Source organism: Meleagris gallopavo, chromosome 4, assembly GCF_000146605.3.
Source record: "Meleagris gallopavo isolate NT-WF06-2002-E0010 breed Aviagen turkey brand Nicholas breeding stock chromosome 4, Turkey_5.1, whole genome shotgun sequence".
In the NCBI taxonomy this organism is placed as follows: Eukaryota; Metazoa; Chordata; class Aves; order Galliformes; family Phasianidae; genus Meleagris; species Meleagris gallopavo.
This window is the reverse complement of record NC_015014.2, coordinates 26,783,073-26,805,648: the sequence shown is the minus strand read 5'-3', so window position 1 is coordinate 26,805,648 and position 22,576 is coordinate 26,783,073. Positions and strand designations below refer to the sequence as shown.

At 38.6% G+C, this 22,576-nt stretch overlaps 1 long non-coding RNA gene across 3 annotated transcripts in view; it reads right to left on the bottom strand.

Annotated features, from left to right (window-relative positions):
• Window positions 1–22,570, bottom strand: part of LOC104910641 — a 31,965-nt gene extending 9,395 nt beyond the window's left edge. For 2 of the 3 annotated variants that reach the window (XR_002114191.2, XR_002114192.2), the window contains exons 1-2: window positions 22,134–22,447; window positions 10,985–11,105 (exon numbers count right to left, since the gene is read on the bottom strand). This is a non-coding gene — a long non-coding RNA (uncharacterized LOC104910641). The other variant, XR_002114194.2, reaches the window with a different exon arrangement.
• Between the last annotated feature and the right edge of the window lie 6 nt (window positions 22,571–22,576).

Below are 22,576 nucleotides of genomic sequence, written 5' to 3'. Positions count from 1 at the left end.
CACTGTAGATGAGAGGAGTGCCCTTTATCTTCCCCCTGCACAATCTCATTATCATTCACTGGAATTGTCAATATTTACTACTGCAGCGAGGCCTCAGAACCAAGCTATTCCCTTTGCTTCTGCTGATCCTATGTACACAAGTCTTGTGAAACAGCTGGGTCAGTGAACAGGCACTGTGACGAGTTCTCCTTGCTAGCTTAGCAGGGAAGCCAGGGGAATGTACATCTACCTAGAGCCTTACTGTGCACATCATCACCCTGCTGTCATTTTGGACGTGATGCCAGACAAGCCTAGTTACTCTCCACTGACACGGTCCCAAAATGGCAGTAAGTGTGCCACAGAAATGCAAATAGGACAACTGTTCAGCAAAAGTTCTATTGCTATGAGACAGAAGTACAAGACAGCTGAATGCATCATAAATAAGTGTAAGGGGACAAAGCAAAGGCAGGTAAGAGCCCAGAAAATCCTGGAACAGCACGCACACATATGTCCTCAGTTTCATTCCTTTGTTCCCTACAGACACAGCTCTGAGGAAGGGAACCCTGCCAGCAAACTCCTCCAGCAACATCTAGAGAAGCTTATGGTCAGGGAACAGTGAGGAGCTTACTCCTGGGCACATCCTCCCTACTGTTTTATTTTAATTCAAAAGAGAGTAGCAAAGTAAGAGAGAGGTTGTTAAACTAAGGACAGCTCAGTCTCAACTCTGTACAAGGAACCTACATAAGGATTTGTATTAGAAATACAGACTTTCTCTTGAGAAGGACTTCAGAAAGGGCTAAAGGAAGCTCATGTAACTAAGCAGGGTAAGTGAGGTTGTTAGAAGCAAAAAAAATACATCTTTGAAAATGCTGAAGTCATTTTCAAGGGACAGAACAAGAAAGAGTTATAAACTCTGTCAGGTTAAATGTGAAAACATAACAAGGCAGACCAAGAAGCATCTGAAGAATAACTAACAAAGGAATCAAAACTAATAATCCTTTTCCCACAAAATACATCAGAAGCAGGAAACTTGCCAAAATCTGTAGGACTACTAATTTTCAGGGCATAAAAGAGCACCCAGAGAAGACAGGGTCGTTGCAGAGATGCTAAGTGAACTCTCTGCACTGGTGTTCATTGTGGAAAGAACTGGGAAGTTTCTGAAACCAGAACCCTTCTTGGCAGGGGACCCATCAGAAGATCAGTCTGAAATTGGAATTACTGTAGAAGAGATTACGGAATAAATAGATAAGGTGAAAATCACCAGGATTGTATTGCATTCACTCCAAATTTCTAAAGGAACTCAAGGACGAAAGAGCTGAATTACTCACAGCGGGGAGTAACCTATTGCTTTAAATTGCCTGGCTTCTGGAAGGAAGCAGATGTGACATCAATTCTTTAAAAAGGTTCCAGAGAAAATCTGGGGAATGGTAGCAGTGTAAGCCTGATGCGTATTGGGCAAATAACTAGAAACAGTGATAAGGAACAGGATTAGGGGACACCTGGATAGATCTGTTTTATTTGGAAAATTTTGAATTCTCCCGAGGAAAGCATCAACTTACAATTCTGATAAAAGCATTTCAGTGCATTCAGGTGTAGCCCAGTAAATACAATTTTGCCAATACCAGTAAAAGGCCGGAGACCCCATAGTGACCTGACAGTGCAGAAGCCCAGGACTTGTCCCGTGCTGGCTCTGACAAGCTGATCTGGACTTACTTTTTTTTTTCAGTATATGACTGTTGTCTACTGGTCAAGGGGCTATTGGCTATCTGGATATTTTCATACTGTACAAGCCTAGCAACCCTGCTCTAACAATAGCCCTTTACAAAGGTCTGAAGGAAGCTGTGGAGCAAATTTCAGATTTCAGCAATGAGAAGATTGTAGATTGTAGTGAGAAAACCCAAGCAGACTCCCGACCTGAGGGGAAAGAAACATCAGCTATGAACATGAAACTCCTCCCAGGAGAGACATAGAAGGACAGTGACTCCTAGCAGGCCCACTTCTATTCAGTCTTTTTAAGGAAGATGGAAGTTGTTGACCCTAGGACCCTTTAGGACATACAGAAGGTGAGCACAGCTCCAAAGAAACTGAGCAGATACAAACCAATTTATATACAATGATTTTAACTGTATTGTTGAAATTTTCTTCCTGTGTTAATGGGATGATTTGTAACGATAGATTATTAAAACATTAATGGGACCAACAGTTCATTCTTATCTCCTCCTTTAAGGTACAATCCCTTCTGCCCATAACAAGTTTTAATGTAATACGAATCCAGCCTGATGCTATGGCATGGATAAATTGTTGGCTAAAACAACAATTTTTGTTTTCCAAAAAAGAGAGCATGAGGGTAACTGGTGAATTTTCATAGTGGGGACATTACAAGTGAAGATTCACAGTTGTCTGTCTGAGACATGTTCTTCAGTATATTCATAAATTACTTGGAAATGGACATGTCAGCCAATGTGGAAAAAGCGTTAAGTCACATAAACGGCTAGAGAACCAGTCCTCTAACCTACAGCCTAACCACCCTTTTGTGAAGTTGGTCAGAGTGGTCAAGTTTATGGGACTATACTTTGTACATGAAATACAGTTATATCCCCTCTGTATGGTGAATCACAGGAACAGGCCTTGCTCTGACTCCATGCAGTCAAAAGGGAAGATGCTCCCATTTTTCTGTTTCTTTATTGTTGTTCTTTAAACTCTGTATCAATTAATGAAGCACAAAAAATGAAGTATGAGGTATGTAAGGAAAAAGTGTTGCTATGAAAAGTCTATATTGTCCTTAACATGCTCACAGAACTTTCAGTGAAATTGAAAGAGTAGCATATGGCAAATGTCTCCAACCAGACTTCTTTTCACCATGAATCCCTGTTGAATTCACTGGGCTTTTAATGGCGAAGAGTTTTAAAGGAATTCCACTTCTAAGCGTATAACAACCTAATAAGTTGGAACAGGAATTCTTTCTCCATCAAATTTAATGGGTACTTTCTGGATGTAATGTGTTTGTGACACTTTTGCAAGCTTGTATTTCCTTTGTTGTCTTCACATTGCTACAGAGTCACACCCCAGAGTACTTTATGAAACTATAACTGATGTAAAAACTTCACTGGCAGATTTTTGTGTGTAAAATACACGTTTCTGACATTAAGAAGGTATGTCTTGATGGACTCTGCTTTGTTCTCTGTTAGAATGTCGTTCCTTTCTGTTTTGTGAAATTGTACTTTTTTGCACTGGGTACCATCCAAATACATTGCTTTATGTTATGTCTCTCAGAAAATATTAAATAATGCTTATTCGATTATGGCAGGTATCTAAAAATGTAAGACAAATATTTCTACATTGGTAAACTGCCCAAACTCTCCATGTAAATAGAAGCTTTAATATTTCAGTGTAAGGATTACCAAAACCTTGCCTAATGTTCCTGCCCACAGCAGGGGTGTTGGAACTAGATGAGATTTAAGGTCCCTTCCAACCCAAACAATTCTATGATTCTAAGAAAATGAAAATAATGCATAACCAACCTGCATAATATCTTGGGAAAGTTATAATACAAACAGGCCAGGGTAAAGAAGTATACATTATTCCCTTGTATTCCCTGGAAGCTTTTAATACAGTATCAAATACATTATTAATGAATAGGGTATGAAGGTAAGGAAATAATACTCAACTGGATAACAAACTGGCTTGCTTTCAAAGTCAAGGAATGGTTACAAATGTAAGAGGAAGATGACAAATGCAGCATCACAGAGCTTAGTGTTAAGTCCTCATCTTTGGCGTATTAATGAACAGGAGAACTGACAGAGCTTCAAGGTGTGCAATTTGATGTGTCAGGAATGCAAGGACCAGCTGGCCGTGAACAGAAAGCAGGAAAATACAGTTCAAACTGAATGGGGGAAAAAAAGGATACATATATGTCTTAGACATGATAGATGTAAAATGTATAAAAGTAAGAATAAGGAAGTCAAAAAATAACAGAGGTTATGCCCAGAATTATGGGCTGTATTGAACATGTCAAAGATCTGGCAATGCTAGATACAAAGTTGAATCCAGGTAATTGGACAAATTATACATTAAATTATGTTCAAATTGTTTGGTAAGAATGTAGAATGCTGCATAAATACCATTAACCATTCAATACTTGGTAGTAGATAGAAAGGACAAAAATTCTATACAGAAGATAAAGAAGGCTAAATCCAGTCTCACAGCACGAATGGGTGTGAAAAGAATTGCAGACCAGAATATTAACTTGAGTCTGTCCCAGAAAGACAAAGATTAACAGCCCAAGTTTACTTGTTAGCTGTCTTTGTGCAATGAACTGATAGGTAAGGCAGCAGACAGAACAGCAGAACAAAATCTTCTCTTATCTTCCTGTTCTCAATAAATTAGGAGGTATACAAGTAGAGGACAGTACTGGTTGGAAGACTGCTGTGATACTTCTGGGAACAAAGAGGGATTTAGGGCATCTTATTTGTAAAGTGTTTGTATTAGAGCACTAAGTGATGTTCTTCATTGCCATGCTGTCTAACTAACGCAGTGTATGCTACATTTATCACTGCTCTATCTGTCCTCGTATTTCAGCTTTTATGTTAGAGCCTCTCCAGAAGGTGCAAACTCAAAACCAGTGATTGGAAGCAGTTCTGTGGCTATCAGATCTTTGATTTACACAGTCATCTGCCTTTTCAGTTTCCAAATGCAGCCTGTAGGAGAACCAGCTGGACAATATTAAGACGACAAATGCAAGCTGCACTTCACAACATCTGACCATACTCACTGGTACCAAGGTGGCTTATTCTTTTGACAACAGCAACTCACAAACAAACATGGGCTGAAGCTGATGCAAATGGGAAGAGCTCATAGAGGCAGTAAGTCTACTCTGACTGAAAATACAAAATTATGAGCGGCCAGTTGAGTCTATAATCAGGGACTGTTTGTGCATTCTCGCTAATGTTCTTTCATCTTTGCATCTGAGACAAATGTTTGCTCTCAGGCAGTTATCTCTGTTGAGCTGCAGAAGATGATAACTTCTTTTTCACCTGTGTTACAGAAAAGAGGTGTGAAACCTGCAGCTGTCCAGGAGCTCTAATATGTTATCTTTTGAGATATCCAAAATTGGTTCTAGACACAGAAAACTCATTTTCCACTCTCCATAATGCTTTTTCATAGATCTGAGATCTCAGTATTTTGCAGCCTACAGTCAAGCTAACTGAAAAGCTAGATGATGAGGAAAATGAGGTTATGTTTGGACTGAGTTGTTTCTTTGTTATATTCTATCAGTATAACATATATTTGTATAACAAACAAAATTCTGGAAGGTCTGAGTGTAGGGAAAGAAGAAAATACAGAATCAATTCTGAGAGAAAGAAAAGACTATCACAAGAGTCACCAGCTTCTATTTCATGTGCAAGACCAGCTTAACCATAAAACAGGCCATTTCTCAACAAAGCAAGACCAAAAGCTGACTGTACGTTTCCGCAGTATTCTTAAGGCAAAACACACGGGTCAAACGGGCAGGTTAAATGATGACAGACATCGCACTTACCTTGTTTTGGAAGATTAAAATATTAATATATAAAGTGCAGCATAAAGAATAGAGTAAAACAGAACAGAACAGGTTATTTTTTTCACAGTGAGTTATGATCTCATTTGCCTTCCTACTGATGTCAGATGCATACGGAAAAAATAGGACTGAAAGCAGTGACTGTGGGAGATTCTTTCTCACAGGCTTTCGTGCTGCTGATCAGGGCACTGAGAACAAAATGAACCTTCTCTCTGTCCCATCTGAATCCCTCTCACAGCAAGGGGATGATGAACTAAGCTCTGCTCGCCTGCTCTATTTGCTTTTCATGGATTCTCTGTGTTAGTATGGAGAAACTTTGTGGTTTTCTTCTATCATTCTCTTGAATCAGCCTATGACTACTCTTGCTTAATTCTGAACCTACCTTAGATATTCTCATCATCTCACTGGGTGACTGAAATATAAAGGCACTGACAAGCACTCTGATGAATCTTACATCTATGCTTCATATCTAATATTTTCATACAGAATTTTTCCTCAAAGACATTCAGATATTGACCTTTGGTAGATTTCCAGATTTTCTATCCACATATTAAGATGCAAATTGCTCTCCTTCTCCCTCCTTAGAGCAATCTGCTAATGCTTCTTTTCATAATATTGTCAGTTTTTAACTTCTGAATGCTCAGTTTTGCAATACTAATGACCTTTTTTTTGGTAGAATATGCAAAATAGAGTAATCTGCTGTTAGCACCACTGGCATCAGTGGTATTATTCCTGCTCTTTGTGAGTACAATGATGAATAGAAATAGGCCCAATGCACACAAGAATAGTTTCTTGGGATCCTCTTCTGGACAATCTTCCATTTAATTGTTTCTTTTACAAAGCTTTCAAGACATCCAGAATTTTCTTTATAAGTCTTTCCTTCATATTGGAAGAAATATAATAATGTTTTTAATAGGTGTGTAATGAATGAAGCTATGAAAACGAAATGAGGGCAGAAGCAGAAAAGGAAGCAATCTTACTCCTGTAGAAAAAAAGATGTATTGCAAGTCTGCTTGCTTTATGTTACTACATGGAAAAGAATTAGTATATCAAATGTTCTCCTTTGGTATATTATCTAGCTTCTGGTAGTTCATTTATAGCTAGATGGTCATCAGCTCTGACCTATCTAGTGACCTTTACACAGTATTTTATATTCTCTGCCTTTATGAACAATCTTTTTCATCCTCTAAAATCCTAATTGACAAAAATGATGTTTCATCCATGATGTTTGTAATAAAAATAATATAGCTTCAGATGACAACTGACAACATTATTTTCTGAGCACAGGGGAAACATAAATCTTGTGAGACAATCAACTGCTAAATCAATTAAAAAATAGAGGCACTCCAGTTAGCTTTAACTGTTCATTATCGTAAGAAATTCAAACACTCAGGTAGCTGCCTAAGGCGTCAGCTAACCAAATCTGCACTGAAGTTCCAACAGTTTAAAAGATGGAAAAAGTCGCATAAAAGTGAAGTTAAAATATTTGAGTACATCTTATCCAGGAAGATGTTTATTAGAGTACAGGATACCATCTTGACGTGGCTACACCCAACCACTGTTAGCTTCCTCAGTTTCTTAATTCCACTGAAGTGACAGACACTGAAATATAGCAGTAGGTCCTATTCATAGCACTTAGAGTAATGGTTTACCATAGAGCTGCCTCACTTTATCCTTGTAGCCCATCAGCTTCCCTTTGGAAACAAACAAACAAACCAAGCACAGACGCATAGGAAGAACTACCTGATGCACACAGGGCATTACCAAATCCCTATGAAATCCATGGCCTGTTGTACAAAAAATTCTAGTTGCTAGCACTAGTGAAGGAATTTTTCCAAGTATTATTGCAAATCACAATATTCCCTTTAGGTTACCACTGACAGAATTTTAAAATATTTACATTATTTATCGCTTCCTGTGCCTCCTCATCTAAATGAGAGCTGTAATCAATAAATCATCAATACTTCTTTTTTTTTTTTTCATTCTGCAGGATGTAAATTGTGTAGCTTTACATTGTTCCTATGCATGTGTGTAATGCCCAGCCTTTCCTAACTCATTAGAAACAAACTTACTTCTAATCAATAAAGGTGCACCTATCATGGGAGTTGTAACTACTTTTATATACTGAATAATGAATCTAAATAGCATGGGATAAAATGGCAGCAGTTGTTTATGCATTACAGCTCTGTAACCTTACAGCTTCTGTAAAGGTGAACAGAACTGTATCCACTGCTTAGGCAATATTTTAATTTTAATTTTATTCTGATTTTGTGCTTTTAACTCTTTTGGTCTTTCGTGAGAATCAAGAATTCTCAACACCTCAGATTCCATTTTACAGTAGACAAAGAATAGAACAGAACAGAACAGAATAGAATAGAATAGAATAGAATAGAATAGAGTGGAATAGAATACCACAGGACAGAACAGATGTAAGTTAAGTCTCTCCATTTCTGCAGCAGTTTTAAAAGGACAGAACTGTAGAACACATTGCTATCACAATATATTTTCCCCTTCCTGATTTTTTTTAAATTTTTAGTGATGAATAAAGAATGGTAAAACTTCATAAACAAAGTCTCTTTTTTTTTTTTTTTTAAATAAAATACTTCCTTTAGGAAAGATTAGATAGATAATGAGGCAACAGTAAATGCTGAAGATACAGCTGGCATGCTTCCTGAAATGGAAGTCACGTTGGGTCTGAAGTAGTCCTTAGAATGGCTTTTTTGAGTACTGCTATACTTCACCCACAGACTTGAATGGAATTTCAGTTTACTCAGGAAATTAATTAACTTTATTTCAAACCATAGGAAAAAAAAAAACACTTAAAACTTAAAAACCATTACCCTCAAACTTGTTTTAAAGGTGTCTTTTGATAAGGAAAAACAGCCCATTAATCTGAATGACAATTCTTACTGCTCTCAAAATGAATCCACTTAAAAGTCTGGGACTTTTTACGGGAAAGTTTAAAACTATTATATTTCAAATTAAATTTGAAGATATTGCATATTGAGATGCATTTTTTTTTCTCCCATCACTTTTAATTACTTGTAAATTTGCATGAAAATAGGATCCTTATTTCTTGAAAGATCATCTGCTCCTGCTGCTTTTTCTTCATTGAAGATGTCACTTGCAAGGGGTTAGATCTTCAGGTAAGGTAGAAGCAAGAGCAGATGGGCTCAGAAGAAAGACAAATGTTATGCACACATTATTTTTAATACTAAAATAAAAAATGAGGATAAGAAGAGAGAATACATGCTCTGAAACCAACATTCCCATATTTTTCCAGGAGATATAGCTGTCTCTCCACACAAAAGTTATTCTAAACTTTAAAATTGAATTTAGAATATGAAAATACAATATAAAACTCTAAAGATTCATTAGAATCACTGTTTACTCAGGAAGATCCCCTAGTTTGATACTAACAGTATAATTATTTACTGCACCATAAGGAAACACAAGGAGCACGCAGTCTGGTTCATTTATGCCCTCAAAATAAGACTTACCCTTTACTAAAGAAAAAGTTTCTAATTCTTGATTGTTGTTTCTAAAACACATGGCTGACTCCTACCTAAACAGAAGCATTTGTTTTGCAAAAAATCAACCAGTCAAATGCTTATGCATTAGTGTGAACAAACCATAAGTAGGCAACAGTGAAAGACCACAAAGTGTGAATGACTTCCTTACTCCTCCATGTAAAGATCCACTTGAAACACAACAGTGGAACATATTGAGAGAGTTTGCACTGCTATGTATCCATGCTTTTAAAGAGAATTGAAGGTATTCAAAACCTGGTGGCCCTTAATATATGGCTTCCTGCTTCTATTTCTCAATAATGAAGCTTGATTCCAGCTATCAGCATAAGCAAATTCACGAAAATTGTGAAGAGAGCTTGTAATAAAAGTATTTTAAAAAGCCACCGAAGAGACTCACACATTGAAATAAAATGGTTCTGCTTTTAAAAGAGTTATGTATTCAGTATTATTGAAGGTGAAGTGGTCTTTAGATAGCTCTGCACAGTTCCATAACAACGTTTTAGAGAGTCATTGCAACTGCATGCAGCATGTTCTCAGGGAACCATCCTGAAGTTCATCACACTCTGGGCACAAAACTGGTGATGAACCAAATAACTGTATTTCATTGGGTATTCCAAAACTATATGCAAAAGTCTGGCTGTGTAAGTAAGGTTTTGGAATGACAAAATGGTGTCAACGGTAAGATTCCCAAGACATGTAGGGTAAACTGGAGGCAGTGCTGCCTCTCTGCTGAAAGGGGGCATCACTTGATTCTGGAAAGAAGGGAAGGGAAGGGAAGGGAAGGGAAGGGAAGGGAAGGGAAGGGAAGCAGATTTTAGAATGGGAGTCCTACTAATTAAAATATGATTGTCAAAACTTCAGAAGTTATATTTGACCTCATTTCTTTTGGTACAGAAAATGCTACAGAGGTAGGGGCAAGGCCCAGCAAGTACTTTGCCTGTGGGCAGGACAAACTGACAGTGCACTCACATACTCAGATTCAAATCTCCAATCCAAATGAATTGCTACTAATAAAAACAAAGCACAGAGTCCCTTTTACATTGTTTTATCCTGTTTAAAAGACAAACATTTGCACACTGCAAGCCTCAAATGGATAAAAGCTACCATGAGAACTTATAAGCCATCTGCTAGCTTACTAATGAAGCCAGTAACTATTATTGTTTACAGTTGAACACCGGGGGTCATGCGTATTTGCTGTAATGAAAGAATCAATGCATCACTGCAGATGCTAAAAGAGAACTTTTTTTTTTCCAGACTGCTAATTATAAATACAATAAAATAACAAATTAAAAAAAATCTGTTCATATCCACAGAGAAATAGTGCTTGGCACACCACATGCAAAATGCAGCACTCTTCTGTTGTCTAGTAGTCTCTACTTGATAGACTCGGCTTACAGAAACAGAATTACAAAAGTTACTCTTCAACACTAAACAAATAGCTGACCACCAAGGAATGCTTTGTCCCTAATTCTCTAATCTACACAAACCTTCTGCATTATTTAATTGTTTGGTTTATCTGAATGTAATGATGAAATGTGCATTAGCAAGCAGCCAGATATTTCGTATTGTTTCACTCTATTTCTCTTGCCTGAAGAAGACACTATGACACTTGAAAACTTGGCTCATTTGAGCTATTAAAAATGTCCTGAAGTTTTTAAATGTTAGCTGATACACAGCAGTGACACAATCCATTTCCGGTTTACTGCTTAATCACTCAAAAATGTACACAATAACATTAATTTACAACATCTAGCAAAAATAAACAATGATAAGTATTTGAACATGTGTACCTCATGAAATTCTTAAATTCATTGAAAACAAGACATTCATTCTGAAACCTTCTTAATGGCCTTCACATGTTCTAAGAATGTACTTTAACTTCAGAAAAATTTCTAAAGCCTATAAGGTAAGAGCTTACTTGCTTTGCTGAGTTGAAACATCGCAAATGACTCTTCAAAGACCTCTGGTACCCTGGTGCATGGTGCAGCCTTCTTGCAGCTCGTACTCTTCTCATTCCACCTATACTCTTCTCATTCCACCTACAGCACATGAAGAAGTACTAATTTACTGTGTGACCAAAACGCAGCATAACATCCTAGACAGATGGGTTGGGGTAGGCAAGAAAGCTGTATTGTTGTAGATATCAAATAGTAAACAAGTTAGGAAAGAAAAGGGACAACATAAATTCCTCTTGTACTGTGATGCATACTTACAACAAGCTGTACCTAAACTGGAGACAGAAACAAAAGAAGCTGTTCACAGAATACTGACAATATTTTCATATTGTGGCAGTGTGAATGCCCAGTGGATAAGAGTGAGCAGAGTTCATTAATGGGAGCTGGAAACTGCTGGCCCCACCGCAACGCTTTGCTGTGACCCCCACCTCATTCATGAACCACAGACAAGTGGCCAGAGTGTAAGGCAAACTTGCTGTGTGGATCACCACGTAAGCACACCCCACGTGTGCTCCTTGAGTATGCCTGTGCCTGGGACACTGGGTGGTAGGAAGGTGGAGATGCCTGCTTAGCATCCATGCCTTGCTTTGGCTGACCTAGCTGCACTTCTCCAGAGAAAATTCCTGAAAGAGCCGAGAAGTCAGGGTATGGACAAGGATGAGGAGGATGAATGAGTTTCAATTCCTACCCTGACTACATTTCTGTCTTTGTGGACTTAAGTAAATAATTTATATGTCTTAATTCTCTGTTTTGTAAAATGCCCGAGATAATACTTTCTTCCCTAAACCACATACAAGCATGTATGAATGTGCTTGCTTCCCCAAATTACAGGGGAGTTGCAAGAATTAATTAGTTAATGTTTGCAAAGTGCTTTGAAGGCAGAAAGCACTCTATAAAAGCTAATTATTAAATCAAACGTTTATCTGACTTTATTACTAAACCACTAATAAAATAAGTTACATAGCACGTGCGGGCTGGAAAAGGCACTTTCACTGTCTAAAAGATATAAAGGTTTTAATTAGCAAATGTTTTGAAAGCGCTTTGCTGATGAAAAAAATGCTAAATGTTAATAAAGGTTTTCCCTAATGAAAACAGCTACAAAATATGAACTCCTGGATGCTACTGTAACTTCGCGTGTATCATTGAAAGTTTTGTCCCGTGGGAACAATCTTTTTATTTGAGGCACAATTTTTGTAATATTGATGAACAAAATTGTGGTTATTGTGTCAAATAAATGTTCAGATGCAGCAAGAGATTAAAGGTATCATTCTTAGCAAAGAGTTGCAAAACCTAATGTATTGTCAAATTATACATATATACACATACTATTGTTTTTACTATTTAGCTTAAAATTGCATTGTGCTAAGCTTCCAAGCTCCTGCTACTTTACAAAGTTCAGCTTTTCCAAACACTCTACATGCACATGAATGACCTGTTATTCACATGCTATCTGAAAATCTAAGCATGCAAACGCATTTGAATCTGTCAGAGACAGGCACTTAGAAAGACTGAATTGTGAAACTTACTCCAGCCTTCTGACATACAGTGGTTTGAAAGGGAGTTTGAAAGTACGTAGATCCTGATACTGTGATACCTGTTGTAATGCCTGCCTGTGTCTGTAGAAAACATGAAACCTTGAGTAATGAGAAAAGCTCCATTAAACCACTCTGCTGAGAGGGCAGAGGCTACCAGCATCCTTCCTGCTTAGCACGGTGCTGATGGCAGGAGGATGAGAGTGTGATCAGTCAGGCCCACTCAGTGAAGTACTGCAGCCTGGCTGCCAAGGCAGAAGCTGCCCATTTCCATGACCCAAGAGATGAAATACCGAGTGCTGTCCCTACTGCTTCCAGCAGAGAAGAAAGCTCCAGGTGTTGCTGTTCCAGAAACCAAGCGGTCTGCTGCTTTCCGATGTCACAGATCGATGGCTCCAAAAGGTCCCTCTAAAATCCCAGAGCAAGGGAAATAATATGTGTTCATTAATGTGAGCCATAATGCTTAATTTCATGGGGCAGGAAAACGTCCAGAAGATGATTTGTTACAAAAAGGGGTTGTGCCCTTTTCAGTACTCTCTTCCAAGCAGCCTAGATGAATCAGAGCAGCAGCAGAAGTGATAATCCTTCATCACTGCATCTATTTGTCAGGTTGTCCTGAAGGAATGAGAAGTGAGATTTTTGGGAAGGTGGGATGGAGGGTTCAGGGCTGGGGAAAGGAAGAGCCACCTGGAAATAGATGGGAAAGAAGAATGCTCAGCAGATTTGGTAAAATATCAAATAAGTCTTTAGCAGAATAAATTTAAGATGACTGATGTTCTCTAAGCCCAGCTTTTTTGGTATGTTTTCCTGGGTTAAAAAATTACCTTAGAGAAATACAATTATTCTAGTTTTACAAAACAGTTCCAGACTAACTAATAAAAGGATAGTCCAAATAATTTTGCAGTTAGTCTAAAACTATGTACAGTGAAAAGTATCAAGATTGCAATTGCATGTAACAATCAGTGTTGATTACATCCCAGTGCTTATCAGAAGAAAGGTTTTGCGTTGTGATCCCCTGGCACTGATAGCATTTGGCATGGAGGAGTCACGCTACGGATTTTAAATAATTGGACTTAAAAAAGGCTTCCCTTGGTGCTGCAAAAGCATCAGCTCTCAGGTTAGACTGGATAGGAAACAGAAAGTTTTGACATACTCATTACGGGTTGTCTTTCATCCATCACTCTTTGGCTAAGCTCAAGGTCTCTGGGTTGGCTTGGGTTGGTAGGTTTTTTTTGGCTATTTCTTAGTTTTCAACAGGTTCTTCAGTTCATTTTTTTGACATTGTTTCCAAAAATCTGACACAGCATGACATCGTAATTATTCTGTCAGGATGATTTGCTATATTTGAACATAAGAATGTTCTGTAAATAAAGGGAAGGGATAAGAAAGAATTTTAGCTCTGCAGCCTGGTTTAAGGCCTTTGATTTTACTTTGATTTAGAAATGTCATGGTTCACTGAAAGCTTACCAGAGTGAGTTTAATGGATTAGAATATGTTATTAAAATGAGATTGCTAGAGAACTGTATTCCACAGATGTGGAATATTGAGAAGGGAGATTAAACAAGCTGACTTGCAAGAGGCTTCTGCTGCATTAAAAGGCAGTGTATATTACATTTTCTTTCATGGGTTATAGGATGAAGGACATGAGTAGCACTAGAGGTTCACTACAGCAGGCAGTGTTCTGAAGCCATCAGCTTTTCTCTGTACCTTTCTTTATTTACACTGAGACATAGAAACAGATTTCTTAGAGATATATGCAGGAAAGTGTTAATATTTGACGTGGTGTTACGGACACATAAAATCTGCATACGTACTTCTGAGAATCTCTTATGTTCTTTTTCAGGTTGTTTTTTTGTTTGTTTGTTTGTTTGTTTGTTTGTTTTAAGCAAGACTTCCTTCAGGGATTTCTTTGACTCAAGGAAATCTCTTTGAATAAGTAATTCCTTATCTTCTTGTCTCTCCCCTGCTCCAGTGTATGTCTTTTCCCCTCACCAAAACAAAACAAAACAAAACAAAACAAAACAAAAAGCATGCATTAGTTTGTTCAAGACCTATGAAAACAACCTATAACTTCAGAAACATACATTTTTATCAGTGCAACCTTTGCTTTCTCTTAAAAGTATCTTGAAGACTGTAATTAGTGGTTACGTATAGCCTGAGTTCCTTCCCTGTAAGCAGTATAAAAGGAACACGGATTTTAGGCCTTAGTTTCACATGATGCCCTCCAATACCTACTTAAGCAGCTTAGTGCTGCTCCTGAGCATCACAGTAAGCCCTCCTGGGACCTGAAATGTTGTGGCATATGGTAAAGAGATCTATTGGAAGGAAGATCCAGTTCTGGTGGTAAGTCCCAATGGAGGGGAGTTAGTTGGATGCACAGAACGACCTGAGGCACGGGTTGGGCACAAGGATGGCAAAGAGGATGTCAACTTCTCCAGCTCTCACAGAAGCTGTTGCTGTGACAATAAGGCATTAGTGCTGTTTCTAGGCCATGGAAGGATGTATAGCACACTCATCTCCACTTGGAGCTTTCCCCAAGAAAACACAGGAGCAAAACTCAGCATGCCTGGTTTGGCTTTGGCTGGGTTCTGTCACACGAGAGCGAGATGGCTTCAGTGATAACTCCAGCCACAGACTCTAACAGCAGATGTCACCGCTGGCAGTGCAGGCATTGCAGGCTGTTCACCCCATTGACAGGCACTGAGCTGACTACAGCCACCAGCAGGACTGGTCAGGGTGTGGGGATCCGGCATATCATCAAGAATGGACAGTGTGGTAACAGAGGTACGACAGCTGGCACCAGTCGTGGAGCAAGCAAGGCCCACGGTGTCAGACGCACTGTGAGCCCTGTCCTGACAAACCCCACAAGAACAAAAATGTGAGGTGGGATGGGGAAGGCAAGGAAAATAGCAAAAGCCAGCACCTGACACTGAAGAAGTCCCACCAAACCCTGGTGTAAGCATAGGAGGTGAAACAGATGGAAACTGCAACAGCCAGCCCTTGCTTCACTGCATCTTGAAGGTATACTCCGTCTATTTCCTCAGGTTGAAAGGCCTTGTTGTGCAATCTGAAAGAAAAATAAACTTTTTTTTTTTTTTTCCAGAATTCCTGGATTGGAAAGCAGGCTGCTGCATAACAGTACCACAGTTCTGTTGCATATCGTTTTTTTGAAATAAGGCGATGAGTGGTAAGCAATCAGTGAGTTTCTGAGCTACTGCTTGAAAACCTCACTTTTTCCTTTCTATAAGAGAACACCTTTGTTTTCATTGCTGAAACAATGTGTGAATATTTCCATTTAAAAAAAAACAACGAAGCCTGTTGTGAATGATGATACCACTGGAGGCTGTTGAGATCACCATCCTGAGAAGATCTGCTTTTTCTACTCATTGTCTGTCTAGGCTAAAAGGAAATCAGTACGGATCCTAAACATCCAGCTGTTGATCTGTTGAGACACCACTGCTGTAGGTGTGAAGCCAAACCTGGAGTGCTGGGTCGTTCCAGGCTCCCCACTGCAAGCCAGGTGTACACGTCAGAGAGAGTCCACTGGTGGGCCACAAAGATGACAAAGGAACTGGAGCATCTCTCCTATGAAGAAGCACTGGCACTGCTCAGTCCAGAAAAGGCTCAGTGCTGGGAGGCACAGGGAAGGAGGAGCTTATCAATGTCTATAAATACCTGTAGGGAGAGGTGAAGAGGACAAAGCTAGGCTCTGTTCAGTGGTGCCCAACGCCAGGACAAGAGGCAATAGGCACAAATTAAAACACAGGAGGTTCCCTCTGAACATCAGACTTTTTCAATGAAAGCATGATCCAACTCTGGCACAGGCTGCCCAGTGGTGGGCTCTTCAGCCTATCAAAGCCACACAGACCTGATCCTGGGTAACTGGCTGTAGGTGTCCTGGCTTGAGCAGGGGAGTGGGACCGTATGAGCTCCTTAAGCTTCTTCCAACCTCATTTATTCTGTGATTCCTCAAGAGTAAGCATCAACTATATATCCCTCGGCTTTGCATTCACACCTTTACAGAACAGCTGATTATCAGCAACAACTCTCACATTTCAGTCCAAGGATTACATTTTAATACTTAAATTTTGCAGACTTTGCCTAGCTTTGAATTATTTTCTTTGAATTATTCTTCAGCATAATATTTTTATATTCTTGGAAGTTATTTCCTTATTAGTGCATTTCAGTTGTGAAAATACAAGTACACCTAATCACAATTCATGCTTTTCTTATGCTGTTTCACCAAGAAATTCAAAGAAGAGCTGAAAGAACAGTGTCACATCTTATATGTGGACACAGGTATTTCAAAATATGCTTCACCATGTGGACTTTGTAACTTTTACACACGTTTCACCTGGGAATGAGAGACCAAATAAAAGGACTTTTTGTATGAATTATAGTCTCTTTTTTGTGATAAGAAAGCGTATCCCAAGCATTTCTGAGACCACATATTGAAATATTAAAAATGATATGGTGCAATTTGACAGATTCAGCTTAGGAGCTGAAAGCATCCTATGTTCTGATCCCTCTCCTATTTCATTTAGTTATTTTTTACTCCATTAAGCCACTTACCCCATCTCTTTTTATATGTCCACCACAAAGTGAACATAATAATAGTATGCTGTGATCTTTAAATCTTTCCATTGAGATTCTGGGTTTGGAGTAACGAGACTAGAATGAAAAATGCTTTGGGATAGTTAGTAGAACTCAGCAACACCTCTAGCAGTCCAGCAGTGCTGAATCTTGCTACTGATTCAACTGTCCCATTCCTACTATAAATCTGCACAGGCTCTCAGATTTTATTTTTGTAGTATAGTTTTTAGCCTCTGTTAGCAATCAGATAGAACTGGGGTTTGTCTGTTGTCTGCCAGGATAGAAATCAAACTACTTTGCACTGAGCTTTTTGTCATTGAAGGGAAAGAAGAGATGGGAAGCAGAAACATGCATTTCTTTTTCATATTGCAGTTTGGAGGTTTTATACTAGTTCTGTGTTTCAAATAGTATTTTTCATTTGTTAGAAAAAAAGGGTTCCTTAAACTTCTTCATCAGACAGAAGATCTTTTTTTGATCATGCAAGCTTTAAACATTCAGGCAACTAGTCAAGTCTTCTTCATTTACTGCATTGTGTTTCTGAAAGTACGTGGATGATACAAAAGAGAGACATACTTTCAAATGTCACTGATAAAACATTCATTTTTTGTATTTCATCCATTTCTTCCTTCATATAGAACACAGCAGACAAATGTAAGTGCCACATTCTGGCTGTGGTGGGAACACAGTCCTCGCACCAATGGAGAGGGAATGTTAAAAATATTGTCTCTGTAAATCTGTACACTACGTGGAGTATCTTAAATATTTGACAAAATTCATTGCTGTTCTCCACCAAAGAGGTGTTACTAAGAAACTCTTTCATCCTTCTCTCAGTAGAATCCCCCGTTGCTGGTCAATTTCTGTCTTACACGTGGCCAGAAGAGAAGATCAGGTTCTTGAAAACCTCCTGTGCTGACCAGGTGTGTCTTTGGGTTCTCCAAAGCCATTAGACAGAAGTGAATAAACAGTGCAATTCTACAGTTACATGACGAAATGCAGGAAAGTTAAATTTGTGTGCACTAGAATGAGAGATACTATTTAAAAAAAAAAATACAGTAAGACTGTCTCTATAGATAAATGTAACGTTGAGAGTACATACCAAGACTGCATCAAAAAATTATCTGGGAATATGTCTCAAAGGCTAATTTGAACTTCCCCTCCTCTTTATCTAGTGAGGATGTATCAAGCTGTAGCCCAATATGTAGTATGGGATCTAGGAACAACCAAAATTCTCCACCATCTTTTTATTTTGCCTACAAAAATATCAACAATGTTAATCAGTTAACAAAACTGAAAGCTGAATTAGTTTAATGAGTTGTTTGGGTTGAATTTTAGATTTTTACTTTGAAAGCGTTATTCACATTTCCATAGTTAAGCTTGAAGCAATACTATTACCTTGTTATTTCCACTTCACCTACCCTAACTTTTTAATCAGAATAACAGTTAAAATTGCTCTGTGCACTTGTTTTCAGATTTATGGGACTGTAACTGTCTTCAAGGACTCAAAATGTGTAATTTGTGTAATTTCTGACTATTTTCTTTTATACATGCCTGAAAGAAAAACAAAGCTAACATTTTGAAAAAGTTTATATATATACTTGAAGAAGATTCTGGTATGGTCTTTTTCATTAATCCTATGGAAAGTCTTTGTAGGACTTCTTATTTTAGCACTACTCCACTTGAACATCAGTGGAAAGAGGACGCTTCAGAGAAAAGAGAAAAGTGGAATGAGAGTAAGTATATATCAAAGCCATTCACTGGCTTCATTGCTTCTGCAGAGCTTCGTCATAAATTCAGCTAGAAATGGTATCATTCAAAGGTCTTTTATTGTCAGTCGTATGCATGCACCAGAGGCTGACAGTAGGAAAAGTAGCACTCCTCCTTTCCCTCTCTCATGTACAGTTTTATTCCACAGGACTTTAAAAACTGTTTTTAAGACTGAAAATCTCCAGGCACAATGGAGTCCTACTTGGGTTTTTGTATGCTTATTTTGGAGTTGGCTTTGGTGGTGGTGGTTTTTTTTGAAGACTTGGCTATTTTAGACAAAAATCGCTGTGCTTATAAATAAGCCAATATCCATAATGATGAGAATATTGACATTTTTTACAGTTCTACAATAACTGTATGTCAAGGAAGTCAGATTGGCTGTCCAGATTGGTTTGTATAGTGTTTAAGTGTCTACAAAAAATAGCAGCATAAACAATACATATATATTCAAGCCTTTGTCAGATTTTTTAGAGATTCATTAATTCTGACAGTGTATTTCATAATTCATTCTGCATTCAAATTCTGTTTGAAAGCAGTGGAAACTGAGCTACGATGTAGCTTTTCAGGGAGACAGCTACAGCTCTTGATTCTGAACCATTTGAGGCTGGTATGAATTAGAACCGTAATGACTGTAAATTTCTTCAGGGACATCGCTCTAGTGGATCATCAAACTAAGGGAGTCACGAATACGCCTTTTTTGTAATCACAGTTAGAACCAAGAGCAGATTTACTGTGAATCAAGAAGCAAGCAGGGAGTACAGACTGGTGTAAGGTAGACTTCTTGTTACATGAAAGGCACAGCTATTTGCCTTTGCAGATCCTCTTTCTGGATCTCTTTCCGTGCTTAGGTTCCAAATTTTCCATAGATATTTTTCTTCAAGCTGGTAACAGTAACACAGAAAGGACACAAAACAGCTGTGATTCTAATTTCCTTTAACTCAGTCCTTTAACTACATACTACAGATAATTCTTCAGACCTGTTAAACATACACAGCAAAACAGAGGAACAATTAACTCCTTTTCATTGAGCCTATCTTGTTATTTATCATACTTACTGACAGACACACAAGTCATGTCACAGCTACATTTTCCCATGCTTTAGAAAACTCCTTCATATGTACCCGCCTGTGCTCTGAATAAGGCAAGCGTACATCTTCTGAACTATCCTGTCATATACAATTAAGCCAAACAATCTGTGGTACGCTTATCAGCTGACAACAACAGCAGTGTGCTAGGCAGGTTATCAGTTGGGATGTAGGTGTTCTTGTAAAACTATTTACAGTTAAAATTTATAGTGTATTTTAGACTAAAAAGAATCATCAGGAATACTCTGTTCTGCCCTCCTATATTAGACATATTAAAAGAATACCATAGTGGAAAAAACTATTTTCTACCAGTTCAAATTGCAAAATAGCAGAAAACAAGATGATAGTGGGAATCTACTATCTACAACAAAAACTAACATTCCAACTGATAACGATAAAGGTCTGCCATTTACTCACACAAGTATTACCTACTTTTTGTCAGTATTACTTCAACTACTGTCATTGTCAATGTAGAACTTCTTAGGATTCTGGGCTGTAGATTCAAATGTGTACAATGAAGTACTCAAACAATGGATGGAGGAAGGGGAAAGCCTAAGACTTACCATGTAACAGTCTATGTTTAGGTGTAAGCACATGTGTATACATATACAGAAGCATCCAAACAGAAACTAGACAAATATGCAGTAGTCTTAACATATTTATTTCCAAAAATTAAGAGTTGCCATTTCCACCTGTTTGTGCAAACGAAAATGGTTTGTTTTTTTTTTTCCCCAACGAAAAGTTTTACCCAAAGAGATAGTTATAAATCAGTTCTATATCCATGCACATCCCATATGGACTGCTGAAGTCGTGACGTAGGACAGAAATCAGGTAACATCTCAGGAGTCATAATTAATTTTGGGGGTAATGCTGACAAAAATGATGTTTCACTTTTAGCTTAGTATCATGGATTTTCTTACCACATGCTCTCTTTTCTGTGGATTGTTTATAAAGTAGGAATATAGCAGTGCTGCTGTATAACAGGCCTGCTTTTTAGGAAAGAAAAAGACTGTACCACTATAAAAGCTTCTTATTCATGCCAAGGATAGCTAACTGGCAGCTAGTTCCAGAGAAAATAATAACCTCTGTAGCTTTTCTCAATTTACATAACAAGAAACATTATTGATAAAGCAAACTAAAACAGAAATCCAGCTTAGACTATCCCATGATTGCCATGTGTACTTTCTCACTGTAGGATGATATCTAAAAGTAAGTTTATGAAATTAGACTCTTGGAAGATATAGAAGTTTCAATGGATAGTAAAAGGACTTCTTCACACTGGTGAAAAACAAGGCTGGACTTTATAAACCAATCAGTTGACTGAAACATAATATTCTCAATGAAAATAAATGACTGTCACTTTAGTAGGCAATGATCCTGTTACTTTCTGTAGCTGAACTCTTATGGAGATGCAGAGGCTTGTACACCTCAGATCTTCTCCACTGTTTATCACCAGGGCCTTACTTGAAGTACGTACTTTCATTACACATTGCCTTAATTCAGCAGATGTGAAAATAAAAATCTTCAAGAGAGTTTGAAGGTTCACCAGCAGGTGTTTTTGGGAAGCATACAACTATTTACAGAGAGGGAATAGCAGATTAGTATTACAGAATAAGATGATTAGAATGACTAAGATAGCAAATGTCTTTACCAGATCAACAATTAGCTAAATTAAGATCATATCTCCCTTTTTTTTGTTTTCAACATCCAACAATGAGAGTTGGATGCCTGTAAATCAATTACTGCAACACCTAATGGTTGGGTGCCTGGCCTCTTAAGCAGAATCCAAAACCCTGTTGGGCACTGGACAAGCCTGCTGCTTAGTAAGCACAAACTGTTATCAGGAGAATAATCCATAGGGCTGAGTACTAAGCTGTAGAAGGATAGGCAAAAAGAAACCAAACCAACAACAACAAACCCACAGCTCTGGGTTCCAAACCTTCTTTCCCACAAAAACTTTGCTTTTTCAATCCAGAAAAGTGAAAAGAAAACGATCTGGAAAGCAGGGAGCAAAACCTGGGCTACTCAGGAGTGCCAGCCACAGAACTACAATCATGTTCTCGCTCCGCTGCTCCACTTCTGGAGCCAAACCCTGGGGAACAGATACACATGCTAATTAACAGAGCTCGTTAAGTTACCTTCTATCAGCCGAGCCATGGCAACCTGTCTCACTACTCCTCTCCCGCGCCGTAATTCACACCTGGCTTCTCAACGCAACGTGCGTGCGGCTGCCTTTCAGGCCAGAAGGCCACCTACACCGTCCGTGAACGTTCCCTGCCGGCGCTTCTGGTAAAAAACAAACGATCGAAAAGTTTAAAGTCCTCTCAGAGCTCAAGAGAAAAAGCTCAAAATTAGAGCGAAAGGGAAAAATGTTAAGCGCCGAGGTCCTTCTAACAACCCTCGAGCCTTAACGGAGTTTTAGAGAGAGTTCAGAGGAACGCTTTCAGGCGGCGCGCACCGAGTAACGCTCAGAGGGGAGCGGCAGGGCGGGAACGGAGCCGCCCGCGCAGCTCAGCGCCACGGGCCGGGAGAGACGCGCCGGCAGAGCCCCGAGGGCCGCGCCGCCTGACGGCGCCTCGCG